The sequence below is a fragment of the Aphelocoma coerulescens genome, chromosome 2 (assembly GCF_041296385.1).
Source record: "Aphelocoma coerulescens isolate FSJ_1873_10779 chromosome 2, UR_Acoe_1.0, whole genome shotgun sequence".
Taxonomy (NCBI): Eukaryota; Metazoa; Chordata; class Aves; order Passeriformes; family Corvidae; genus Aphelocoma; species Aphelocoma coerulescens.
In genome coordinates this window covers 36,703,490-36,717,100 of record NC_091015.1, presented here as the reverse complement: position 1 = coordinate 36,717,100, position 13,611 = coordinate 36,703,490, and the positions used below count along the sequence as shown (strand labels likewise).

At 38.5% G+C, this 13,611-nt stretch overlaps 1 long non-coding RNA gene across 6 annotated transcripts in view; it reads right to left on the bottom strand.

The window, feature by feature from the left end:
* LOC138106443 (uncharacterized) overlaps positions 1-13,611 on the bottom strand; it is a 176,489-nt gene that overhangs the window by 32,994 nt on the left and 129,884 nt on the right. The window lies entirely within an intron of this gene.

Below are 13,611 nucleotides of genomic sequence, written 5' to 3'. Positions count from 1 at the left end.
TGCCCCTTCCACCTCTCTGTCCTCAGGGCACTCTTCAGCTCAAATTGTACTACTGAGAGTGAATTTGGCCCTGAGCACTTTGCCAACAATATATTAGCTACGATCCACATGTTATAACTCAAGCGTAGTGAGTCTCTATCCTGCAGTGCTACTGTGCCCCTGGGCTTGCAGCTAAGCACTTTGCCATCTCAAGCACTCCTTCCATTAGCTATAGAGCTCAGGGTGTTTTAGTGATTTTTTTTCCTCCCTTTTCTTACGGTATGTGCCTTTGTCTTGTTGTTGTTTTCAGCTTCTGGCCTCCTTCAGCTATGGAAAGATACAGATTTGTTTATGTGCAGTAAAGCTGCTGCTTCCAACAAATAGCTTGCAGTGCAGAAAATACAAGAATCTCAAAGTGCTCCATTAGTGAAACTTTCTCCAGTCAGCTGCCATGTGGGTCTAATATCACCAGTGTTGCTTTTTATGTTTTTCCTCAGAGTCTGTGCACTTTGAAAAGTGCCATAATTTTCTATTATATTGGATCTTTCTTAGTTAGAAAGCTGGAATCCAGGAAAAAAAACACACCTGAACAAGAAAAAGCACACATGAACAACAGTTTGGTTGCATATTCAAAGTATATTTTCCCAGGGGCTCTCTGCATATTTTGCAAACAGTAATTAATTACTCATTCTGTGAGGCACACACACATTATGATCTAAATTATATAGCTGAGGAAACTGAGCTTCACCAAATATCAAGGTCTAGCATTTCCAGAGGCTGGTTATCCACTGGTCCCAACAAATCAGAATTAAAAGCATTGAGTACATGCAAATACCTTCCTGCTAGGCTGCCCATAAAAATCACTGCAGATCTGGAAACAGAGCAGGAGCCCTAATTCCCAGCCCTATGTTCACTGTTTTTCCCATAATTAAAAGAAAATGACACTGTTTATGATGCTTGCCTTCACCCATTTAAGAGACCTTCAGTTACTGACCACAGCCAAATCAACTACTGTAACAGTTGTTTTAGCACAGACTAGTCAATGCTTATCATGGACTGTAAAGTTTTTCTGGTTTCAAGAACAAACATCAAGAGACTGATCTCCATGATTCAAGAAAATAGCAAAATTAAATCCTGTCTAGTGAAAAAAAGAAACAAAGTTTTTCTAATCTCTCTGACAGTATTCCATGTTGGTGGCAAAATATTCTGCTTGAAGTTCTGCAACTAACAATATTTCAGGATAGGGGAATTTCAAGGGAAGTTTCTTCTTTTTAAGGTTAGACAATTCTACTTTGATCTTAAGTGCTTTATGAAACAGGAAAAACTCAGAGGAAAGTCCTTTCTCGCTGCCCAAGCATTAGGGTGTGATCTGCTTTAGCCTTTTCTGTGGTAAGAGGTATTCACTTGGAATAAAGCCTGGAGTATATTTGCTATTCACATGATGGAAGAATGTTTTGTGTTTGTAACCATAGATATTGGGGCTCACAGCATCCTTTTACACCACTTTCTTACATGGTGTGGCATTTTTTTCCCGTATTTTACGATCTGATTCTCAAGAAGAAAACCTTAAAGATAGCAAGTAATCCCAGGGAGAAAAAAAAAGAAAGGTATTTGTTCTTCATGCATACTTTTGGGATCTGATGATGAAGGATTTTTTTTGTGATTCTGATGTGATCTGGTGGTTCCATCTTTTGGATAAAAATTCCATTCCCTTTTTATCCAGCAGCAATGCATTACAAAAGAAAACATCCATCACAGAAGCACTGGGATATGTAATTTTTGCAAGTCCGGGTTCTATTCCCTGCCACTATGCTAGATATGGAAAAAAACATGAAGTTTATCTGAATATAGTTGCTGATATGATTATAGGGATGTATGTTGTTTGAAATCTGAAGCCTTTAGAATATATAACATTTCACTGAACATATGAATTAAATACAATTTCCAACTTTCGTTGTTCACTTCTGTAATAAATTATGAAAATAGTTCATAGCTTCTGCTACATCATTTTTTTCCCTTCAGCAGGAAGATATGTCATTTAACAAGGGATGTGATGTAATAATATTTCTCACCTGTTTTTCCTTTCTTTTTAGTTTTATTTTTTTTTTGGAGAGGAGGGGAGCTGTGATGTGGAATCAAGAAAGAAAGGATGAAGTTATGCAGAATGGAGGATTTTGTTAAAATCAAAATACTAATCAACCATTCACTTCTCCAATCTGATATTTGTAACTAAATGGAGTTAGAATGTTGGCATCATCTCTTTGCATGTGTGAATTCAAATGAATTGTTTTGCCATGGAGAACATTAGTTTAATTTTGTTCCTTAACTTAAAGTCCTGAAATCCCTGGAGATGTTTACATTATGAACCCTTCAGACTAGATAGCATGATATCTGTCTTGCACAGCACTGAACACACTATCAGATCTAAGCAAATGATAAATAACAATAACAATAAATTGTACACACAATAAACTGTCCTTAAAGTGTGCCTGGCAAAATTTCAAAGGTCTGGAATTTCTGTCTGAATACATGTGTTGAGTCAAAACAAAGCTCCCAAGTCTTCCATTTAAACAGACCCTTTTCCCCAGAATGATCCCAGCTCAGCTGTGAAATCCAGACTTCAGGATTTAGTACCTGGGTATATGTAATTTATTTCCATGTTTTCTGTGTCTCAGTTCACTCAGTTGCTAAGAGAATACTGGAGCTGATGTCAGTGTTACAAAAAAATTTCCTACTATATTTTTAATATGAAACAGTGTTGAATCTTGGGAATATATATTTTGTTCTTAGTTACTTCTATTGTGAGACTCATAGAAAAAAATTGCAAAAAAAAGCAACAAGAAAAACCCCAAACCAAAATAAACCTCAACAACAAGACTTCATCTTCTGATTCATAGACAAGAGTGCTCTCTGGAAACTAAATATGACTAGAAAAAGGGGCAGGGGGAAAGACCGAAAAAGGCAGAACTCAAGAGTAATGTTGAACTTTCAATCCAGACTTTTTTTCATAAACTTTTAAGTCATGGTTTTCATGACCACTTCCTACTGCTTTTCTAAACCCACAAAGCCTGACTTGAAACAGCCTATAGGCACTGAAAAATCTTTTTATGACTAGCTCTCTTATGGTTGACATACCCTTGTTTCATAAGCGTCCTGCTCCCTTCTGACAGACACCAACCTATCCACTATTCCTTCTGATGTCTCCACCAAACCACTCCCATCATCTCCCACTTCATTCTATTCCAATGGAACTCCAACCTAACACATACAACCTTGAAGTATCCTAAATTCTACATTGTCTGTCAGTGGCAAACTGACCTGCAGGGTCATTTGTTAAAAGGCATTAACAGAAGAACCAGCCTTTCCCCTATGAGTTAATTATCATCCTTAATCTTATTTCTTAGTCATATTATTGTATCAATGAAAAACTATAAAGTATATTTTTCCTCTGCTGATTCAGTTTGTTGTTCATGTGGAGTGTTCTGGAGAAGATATTATTTTTAATTTTAGAAATATAGCAAGGAAATACACTTAACCAGAGCTGACAGATATCTTAATGAAAAACATGTAAATAGAGATTTAGAAAATAATTAGAGCCTCTTACTGCCCAAACTCATTGTCCAAATCATTTTAAATAGTCAGAATGAGCTGCAACTAAAATAAAATTGTAAAACTGCATTTTATTTGATAGTGATTTCAAACAACTGCCCAATAACTAAATATCATTCAGAATTAGTTTTTATGGGATTTGGATAACTAATTCACCAAAGCTCCTTTGAAAATCCCAGCCTGAGCTGTGTTAATTCACACTTGAAGAAGCAAAAGGAATGTGTATGCTAGTGCAAAAGTTTATTAAGAGGTGATTTGGCATTCCAGATAAATGCTATGATGTTCTGGACTGGACTGGGTGGATACCAGGAATATATGACATATTTTCTCCTGCAGATCAAAGCAAAAGCAAAACATGGCTCTGATCGGGCATTCAGCCATCAAAACCTCAGGACACATTTTATACCTCAAGATAATATGTATATATATATATATATATATATAACGCCTCCAAACCCATTAAAAAATCTCTTTTGGTAATTCTTTTCAGTTGCTTTTTAAAATAAGACATTTCTATTTACTCTTTGCTCTCAGAGTAATACATTTTTCTTGAATTCCCTGCCACCCATGTCATCAGTTCACAATTTTCCACCACTCTAATCTACAGCAGCACCTCTGCTAAAGTCTTCTAAATAAACTTCCTGGCATTTCACACAGAGAAAGCTTTTCTTTTACAAAACAACACTGATATTTTTAGAACATATGCAAATCTTAAAAAACACATGCAAACCAAATACACTAAGTACCACTTGCTTCTGGTTGCTTGGGTCGCAGCATTTTAGAGCTCCCAACAAAGCATCTGACTACCATATACTCTTTACAAGAGTGAAATCGTCGATAAACCCAAGACAGACAAAAGACTTCAGCAAAGCCAACATTTGATCACTATTATAAAATAAAAACCCATGTTCCCCTTCAGAGATCCCTGGTAGGAGAGCAGGTGTTGAGTAATCTATTAACAACTTTCTACTAGTGCTACACATATGATGATTGCTCCCCATCTTTCTCCTTTGCTCCAAATACTACACAGCAAAGAGCAGAAGACCCTTGGCAAGGCAGAGGCTGCTTGACAGATGCTCAATTGACCAAATGATTTCAGGATCACAAGACAATTCTGGCAACTGTAGTAGAAAAAATTCACTGAACCCAAATCGTGTAAGCAGTGAGAAAATCACCCTCAGGAATCCTTAAGGCAATCACACTGTGTACTCCAATAATTTTAGTGAGCACAAAACATGAGACAAGTTATACAAAAACAAATTCTAATTCATTGCTGACTTGTTAGTATGTGGAATTATGTCAGGCATGGACAAGTTGTTCATAAATCTGTGGGAAATTGATATGAGGAGTTGGGGGAATGGGGAGAGAGAAAAACTATACCTGTTCCAAGAGAAAGGACAAGATAAATTGCCAAAAACACTGCATATGTCTGAGGCCAGGCTATTGTTTTAATCAGTTCTGTGTGGTAGGATCATATTGTTCCTCACTAACCCAAGTGATGCAAATCAGAATGAATAGTGAAAATCACAGCTCCTTCTTCATGTGCACAGCAGTTGCTGATGGCCACAGGGAGCCCTGCCTTTCCTTGGGAAGTGCTGACACCAGGAAGGAGAAGCTGGAAGGACTGCAGCCTACACAAAGGAAAAAGCTCTTTCCTCCTTTTTCCTCTCACATAGCTGTGCAGAACCAAAAGGCATAAAACAGCACTTGAATAAATGATTTTATTATGCAGGATACAAGAATAGGAAAGGGCTGAGTAAACAGACACAAAGAATAAAATTCCAAAGCTTGGTGTCATTAAGAGGCCCATACTCCCCACTTCACATGTCTGTATATCATTTCCTTTCCTACAGAGGCTAAAGTCAGTACTGTGACTGTCAGTATAGGAAGCTGGAACAGTCACATTACAGGGCAATCGTTTGCAGCAGAGCTGTGTCACAGAGGCAGTGGACTTCATGGAAGAAGTCTCCCAACTTTTTCAAGAGTTTGCCAGCTGGATAGCACTGCAACATCGGGGTCATAGATTTCTGACTTTCTTTTTAATAGGAACTGTATTTACGTGCAGAAAGAAGGAAGGTTTTGAGAGTGCAGGATTAAGGTGTGTTTATTTTGTGCCTGATTTCTACCATACAAAGGACTTTGTGTTAGTTGTGCAGTCATACAATAGTCTGGAGGGTAATAGAAAACCCCTGAATAAAAGGAAAGAGAATGGTATTGGAACAGGAAGACAATCACCAATTCAAGTGAAATACAAAGGAAGCACTGTGAAGGCCTGGTCCATAACCTTGACAAAGTTTTACATCATCTATATTTGATTAAACTTCACGATTTATCCGTCCTCTGAAATTAAATCATTTCAGTAATGTTATTTTGAAAAAGGAAGTCTATAAGAAAGGGGAGAGAGAGTTCCAAAGCAGTGGTACAATATGCCTCTTCTTTTGTCTTTCAGTAATACACAGTGTGCAGTCTACAAAGATACTGAAAGTGCCTCCAGGTTTCCTGTTTTGCAGAGGGAAACGTGATCATACAAGAATTGCCCATTGAGCATCTTAAATCTGGTTCATAACCACATAGACATTAACACACAAGTTCACTTTCACAATTGCAGAATACAACAATTCAACGGAATCAATCCAATGGAAAGCTGTGGCTGCATCTAATAAAGTTCTTTTGTATATGTACAGTACTATAATAATAGAGGCAGCTTTATACTTTTGCCCCACTTCCTCTGAACATGCATTTTCTGAAGCTACAGTTAGTAAGCCAGAGAGGAAGGTGAGCTGCATGGTGGAAAGCAAAACAAAGTTCATTTAAACATCTCTTCTGGAATGTTTCTGTCACACAGGGATTGTTAGAGTTCCCACTTCTGCAAATTCTAAAATAATTTATTGTCTTCTAATTATTCATTTGTTGGACTCTGAATACTAATGATAAAAAACCAATTTTTAACAAGGTAGCTCTTGCTTTGTCCATGAGCTTCTAGAAAGGGTGTAAGTGCACATAAGTACTGCAGGGTTCCCAGCAGAAAGGTTGTCACTCTGTGTGCAGAGGATCTATGATTTCCTGACTGCTGAAGTATGACCTTAGTTCTGCCAGACTTACGGTTTTCTGAATAAGAATCTGGCAGTCAATTTGGCAGTGAATCAGAGATGGAAAAGTTGGTTCTGGGCTAAAATCAACTTCTAGATCAATTAAACATGCTGTGTAACAGTGTGAAGATTTTGTTCTGTCCATTGTAAATATGAACACCTACAGAGCTCCTCTCAAAGCTAGGATTTCAAAAGCAACTGGCCAAGTCCATTTAAAGAGATGAGCTAGAAGCCCTATTTTCTCAGTTCAACAAGAGCAATTGCTCAGTGATGCTGCAAACAGGACTCACATCTTGCTGCCTGTTCTGCGACTCCTGAGCCTCACTATTTGTTGCCCTGCTCTGGACCATTTTCCAGAATGAGTGCAAACCTTTGTCTGGTAGCTCTTTTGGATTTAAAGTCACTGCAGAAGCAATAAGGAGATCTGCTCTCTTATTTGTCTTGTTCATGGAAAAGTGCCATTTCCTTTGGTTTACACCTATGGGTGACTCTGTTTTGCTTTTGTGCTTCAGTGAATATCTAGCCTGAATCTGTCTCATCTGCTGAGTACTTCAAGCTCAAAGTAAAACCCTGGCAGGCCATGTTGTGTAGAATTTCTGTGTTCAGTCTGAAGAATCAAATCTCTTTGTTAAGACAAGATTTGCTGAAAAATCAGAGCTTGCAATGCTTGTATTTTTCAACTATCGAGAGGTAACAACATGTAGATGCTAGCATGTTCCCACCTGGAAGCCCTGACTACTAGGACAATTGATGTAAATCTTATGCCAAGTTTTGCACTGCAAAATCTTGTGAAGAAAGGAAGAACAAGAAGATGGATACAAACGTCTTGTTTATCTCAAAGGCATGTCCTGCAACTCTTATTCCCTGACTTTGTATTATAGAGTGGGGAATATCTAGGGTATGACAAAAATGTGTTTTGCCCGTGTCTGAATTTTCTTCGTGGAAAGCAGGGCACAAAAAGAGCAATGACAGTCTTGTTCCAGCTGAAGCTGATCCACATCCAGACTCAAGAGCTACAGTCTTGAAACACTTGAGTGTAGAATACTTCCTTATCAAGGAAAGTCCAGCAATGACATTCTCTTCTGAATCCAGTACCAGATGCTTCTGGAAGGAAGAATCATTTGAGGAAAAGACAACTTAAACCTGATATGGTCTCATTCACATTTTGTAATATGTTAATATAAGTATTTGCAGAAAACCTTGTGATTTACATCTACTTGTGGAAATGCACAGATGCAAACACCATGTTTTATTTTTCACTATAGATAGGATTAATCAAGTCTATAGTGCAGAAAGCAATGGCTATAGTTATAACACAATGCAATTTGTTTTCTGGAGTGTTGTCTATAGATAAGAAGCTACAAATTAATATTTTGTATTTAGACCAGAAATCAGAATTCCTAAAAATTTACGGTAGTGCAGGCTTTTTTTTTCCCTCTGGTTTCATCCCAAGAGTCTGGGACATGTCCACTGAAGCACATAGCTGCAGTGGCTGAAGATATTGCTGCATCCACTGCTGTCTCATCTCTCGAGACTGCTAAAGGCAAAATTATCTGCCCACAGTTCAGCCAGTCTGTTTCATAGTTTTCACACAAATTGACCTCTGTGAGTAGTTTAAGCTCATGTGTGAACAGCAGCAGCAGAGATCTGAGCATGATCCTGCTGCTGCTTCTCAAGGGCAGACATGCAAGGAAATGAGCTGCGACAGCTGCAGCTGAAAGCTCCACAGCAGGGCAGAAGGTGGGAGACCACTGGGAGGAGAGCTGCCCACCCCAGCTGTGCACTGTCATTGCTCTGCAGAGCTGCTGCAGGAATTGCCCCTGTGAGGCCCAGGACCTGGCTTCGGCTTCAGAGAACAAAGGTTACCCACTACCTAATATTTAAACAGTTTAAGCTTACATGTATATTGTTACCTCAGGTGGCTTACAGTGGGCTAGTAGAGGAGCCTCTGTAAAGAGATCTGAGAGGGAGAAACCAGGAGTCCTGAGAAGGAGGGCAGTTCTACAACAGGGTGTCTATTCACACAGCACCAGACCTCACAGGGAACAAATTCCGGTAGAATGAAAGCAATGTGGCTTCCAGCAGCTTTTGCTGATGGGAAGCACTGCAGATCTGCAGTGTCTCTGGTTAGCTAGCAGATATTTTATTAACTAAGAACTATGGGAAAGGAAAGCCCTAGGACAAACAGACTATTAAAAATGCAGAAGAACAGTTCAGCAAAGGAAGAAATGGGCTTACAAATATTTATATTTTTTTACACTTGATCAAAAAATTGAATAAGCTTGATTGTTTATAAACTCCTGGAATAGTTTAGTCTGGAAGGAAGCTCTGCAGAAGGCCTACACTCAAAGCACAGCCAAAGCCAAATTTAAAGTTGGACCCAACTTGGAAATTAGACCAGGTTGCTCAGCTATTATCGATGGCTAACCAACCTGAAAAACTTTTAAACAGCTGTTTGCTAAAGGGTAGCTTTCCCATCCTTTAAATAAGTGTTCACTTTGCCTCTTATTTTATGCCACAGCAGAATGAAGAGACCAGACTTCGTTCAGCAGATTACCGTGAGTTTGACATCACAAGAATCCTGTAAGAGCTACATTGAGAGAGCAGCACACACACCCAACCTTACTTTAAAACATGACCATAAAGGGACCATAAAGACATGCTGAGGTAAACTGCAGTGTGCAGCTCTGCCTGGGACAGACCACAGCAAGCATCTCTCACAGCACAACTAAAGCAGCTCGTCATGGCATGACTCACAGCATTAGGCAAACTGAAGTAAGAATACTGCTTCTTTAACATTTAATTAAAGGTTAAAAAGAAAACTGTGTTATAGAAAAATGTTTTAAATAATAATTTTAAAAAAATACAGTCTTGTACCACACAGAGAAGCAAGAAGAGACCTGCCTCAACAGCTGTGGCTGCATCTGCACTGTTTTCTCTGAAATCACAATGCAAATAGAAACTCGTTCTACGCAGGTTATGCTCTCAGCTACCAGGTCAAAAAGTCAATAGAAAAAAAGCATGTTATGAAAACTTTATGTTTGACTGTAAATTCCATTGAGAATTCACTGAGGTTCTTAGCAGAATAACACTATTCAGTGTAATTCAGACGATGGGCACACCTGCCTCAGAATGGAGGAAAATAAAGCCTGAGAAGACATGCTTCTGTGGCTGACTGAAGACAAACAAAAGAGTGTACAGTGAGATTTCCAGTCTCAATGCATCAAAGTAGATTTGGCACTGTTTGTGAGATCTTATTTTTGGATCAATGTTTCAATCTCAGATAAAAAGCCTCTTATTTTTAGTATGCCAATGTTTGAAAAAAATAATTCAAATTCAAAATATGTTTAAAAACATATCTGCATAAAATTGATTGTATTGCTGGATTAAACACTTCTAATTTATTTATTTATTATTCAGCCCGAATTATTTAGCAACGAGCTCTAGGTCTTTTAATCTCTCTGCCTCTCTCAGAGTTGCTGATAACAAACGATATTCCTGGTTCTCCAGCTGCAATTAAGAGTGTTATTCTTCCCAAAAGAAAGGGAAACATCTGTGTTTGTATCATGTTATGTTAACCACCTAGCAGCTGGATCACAGCACTAGGAACATAGCCTGGCAACTCTAAAGGACTCTAGAGAATTAGAGCCCAGAGACCATAGAATAATGACAAGAGTTTGGTACAGAGTCATATCAAGCTGCTGTGAAAAAATACCAGGTTTTTAGGGGTGCTTGTTCTAGCATCAAAACACATAAGGTATGTTATCATAAATCAGCTTTACAAGCAAAGCTTGTAAAGAGAAATTAGCTACACCTAAACTATATTGCAGAGATTGAAACCACAATGTCAAAACTTGTCCTTTTTTTTAAAGCAGGTAAATTTAAGTTTGCTTACAGAGCAAATTATTATTTAACTCCTTTCTCCCACAAGCCTTAGTTGTCTGGGCAGACAAGTTCTGACAAATCTTCCTGGGAAGGTTTAAGGAGAATTCAGTTAACCCTATGCTACCCATCCCACCCCTTGGAAGGAAACATTGTCTGGCCCTAGAAAGAACTATTTAAGCCAAAAGTAACATTCAGCCCAGGGGAGGTAACACCTTAAATTGGCAGCTCTTTCTTCACTGCACGTGGTTTGGAAACTAAGAGTTTACAAAGACCACACCTACTCCAGCCAAGACAATTTTGCAGATTATCTTCACCAGAAACTTCATGTTTTGTAGCCCTGAATGAGTCTGGTTTGATGGCTCATAAGACAGACTGTGAGCACTGATAATTATACCGATGCTTTGATGCTTTCTGCCATATGTCAGTAAGGTTCACTAGGCCCTTGAAAAATAGCTTGATATTTAAACTGGTCTTGCTTATGCTTTCTGATGTTTCATTTCTTTAACTGTGACATAAATGGTTACTTTTAACTTATTTTAATAATTTTCACTCACGAATTACTACCATCTAATCTCGGTTTTGACAGAATTCTTGGAAAGCTATTTCTGAAGAAATATACACATTTTAGTGGCCTTAAATGAAACTTAGGTTCAGAATAATATGCAGAAGCTTATTGGCACAGTGTACTGTGCCAAATTAAATAACAAAAAATTGATTTTTTTTTATTTAGTCATTGACCAAGAGAGTCCTGAAAATTCCTTATGGAAGATCTGCAGAATAACCTCTATAATGTTGTTTTGTATTTAAGAAGCTTCCAAGTTAAATAAAAAATCCCTCTGCTCACTCCCTGGAAGCACATCCAGATCTCCTCCCTATAGCTGCAAAGCAACATGTTGCACAGCCCTTCTCCTGAAAGCAGTTTGCTCCTTCCTGAGCAAGCAACTACCAGGCACACAGCTCTGCCTGTCCCGCAGAACGATTTCGAGTGTAAATAAATGTAAATGTCTCTATCAGATGCGCAGCTGGAGAGATCCTGCCTGCTGGGTGCATGCCAGAGAGCACAAGGATGTCCAGCTCAATGTAGGACTGTATGAATACCTGAATGAATGGGATATGTCAAAGTAGGGACTGCATATGAATTAAATCTTTGCTTTTGGTAAAGCTGCAGGGAACAAATAGTTTCATTGCCAGTTAAAAAGAGAAGGCGTTTCAAGTCAATACCTTTGAGATTTTTTATCTTTCTTCTTCACCATAATGAATGATTAGACTGAACCAAAGCACCACAAATCTGTTTCCTATCTCTTCCTCCTCTTGTAAACTAAAAAAAGAAAAATGTTTATAGGTCTTCCAACTACAAAAAACTATATTTATTTTGTTCACTGGGAATTTTACACACTACAACAATACAGAATTGTGCAAGGGTTAGTAGGAAACCTGCTATTATTTCTAAAACATACATTGTGATATTATTAGAAAGGTTTATAGACCATGCTTTCGCTTTGATGCTAAAAATAAATTAGACTAAAAATAATTTCTGCTGCTAATAATTTCTCTGATTATCTTTACATTCAAGCACTTATTCATTTTGTTTCCATTATAAAAAAAATTATATTATCCTGTATCATATAGGCTTGAATAAAGATATTCAATGTATGTTGCTCTTTTCCCAGCATAATTAACTTGCAGGCAGTATGTGAGCTTGGTCAGCTCAGGCATATCCATTTACTTTTCCTTTGGAATGTCCCACAGGGTCAGGCAGTGCACAAAGGACAGTAGTTTGTGGTGTGATTTAACATTTGTAAACCCAGTGCACTCATCTGTCTGCATTGCTCTCATGTTTTAAATGCTTTTATGTGTATTGCAGCTACACCCAGCAGCCCGAGACACACACCGGGACTCAGTGCTACACCTGCACACACCAATCAGCCACCCTGGTTTCAAAGACTAAGCCTAGAGCTTGTCTTCTGGGTAAACATTTGATTGCTTTCCTTCATCCCCACACGCACTGATGTTAAGTCTCACTGGTTACAACAAACAATTCCAGGGAGGTCTGTTTTCAGGATACCTCCTCAGCCTGGCGGTAGGATTTGGACTTTATTGTTCCCAAGGCCTGTCTAACATCAGATGAAATCAACACACAGCTCTGTGACAGTTGATCTAAGTTCATTAAACTAGCCAGTACAGTACTAAAGAAATACTATTTCTAGCAGTGATTTCTCACAACGTGATTGCACAGTCAGTGGATGCTCACGAAATACTCCAAAGATTCAAGGAGTTAGCTGCCATGAATGTTCAGCTAGAGTTAGCCATGTGCTCCGGGGCAGGTAGTCTTTACCAAAGAACACAAGAGAAAGACAGGCTTATTTGACATAAAGTTGCTTTCAAGCACTTCAGAAAATCAAAAGGACACTATCTTGACAAAGATTACGATGAACATTTTCCAACACCTTAGCTGTCTTTACAATTGTAACATTTCCAAATGTGGAAATGTTACAGTTCTGCCATCCAAAATCCATTTCACAGTCTGCCTGGCTGCTCTATTGGGCTTTTTCATAGACCAAAAACAAAGCATAGATAATCTAAAGTAACTTTCCCCCCATGCCTAGAAGGTATCACTGTCTAGGCTCCAGGCCAGATGGCATCATATGCTGCAAATGCTCTTGGTCACATGGATAATTGCCTGCTGACATTCAAGTCTACCCTTCTAGCTTTTCATATCTGTGTTATTCTCCTGGGTCTGTGCCTACACAGATATCATTTAAGATCAGATCACACAGTCATGACAAGCAGGGAACGCCAGCCCACTGGGGTAACTGAACCTCTGACACAATTTCTGAACTTAAGTTCAGAGAAGAAAAAGACAACAAAGGAGATAAAGGCATGGCTGGAACTCACTGGGTATTCTTTGAGATAAAGAGACAGTAGAAACAGTAGACAGTATTTAAAGACGTGCAGAAATGTCTGAGGCTTGTTTTCCAGATTGGCATTTTGACTACATTTTAAAAGTTCTAGTTGCCAGCTGCAAAATCTCCATTGCCTTCCAAAGTCA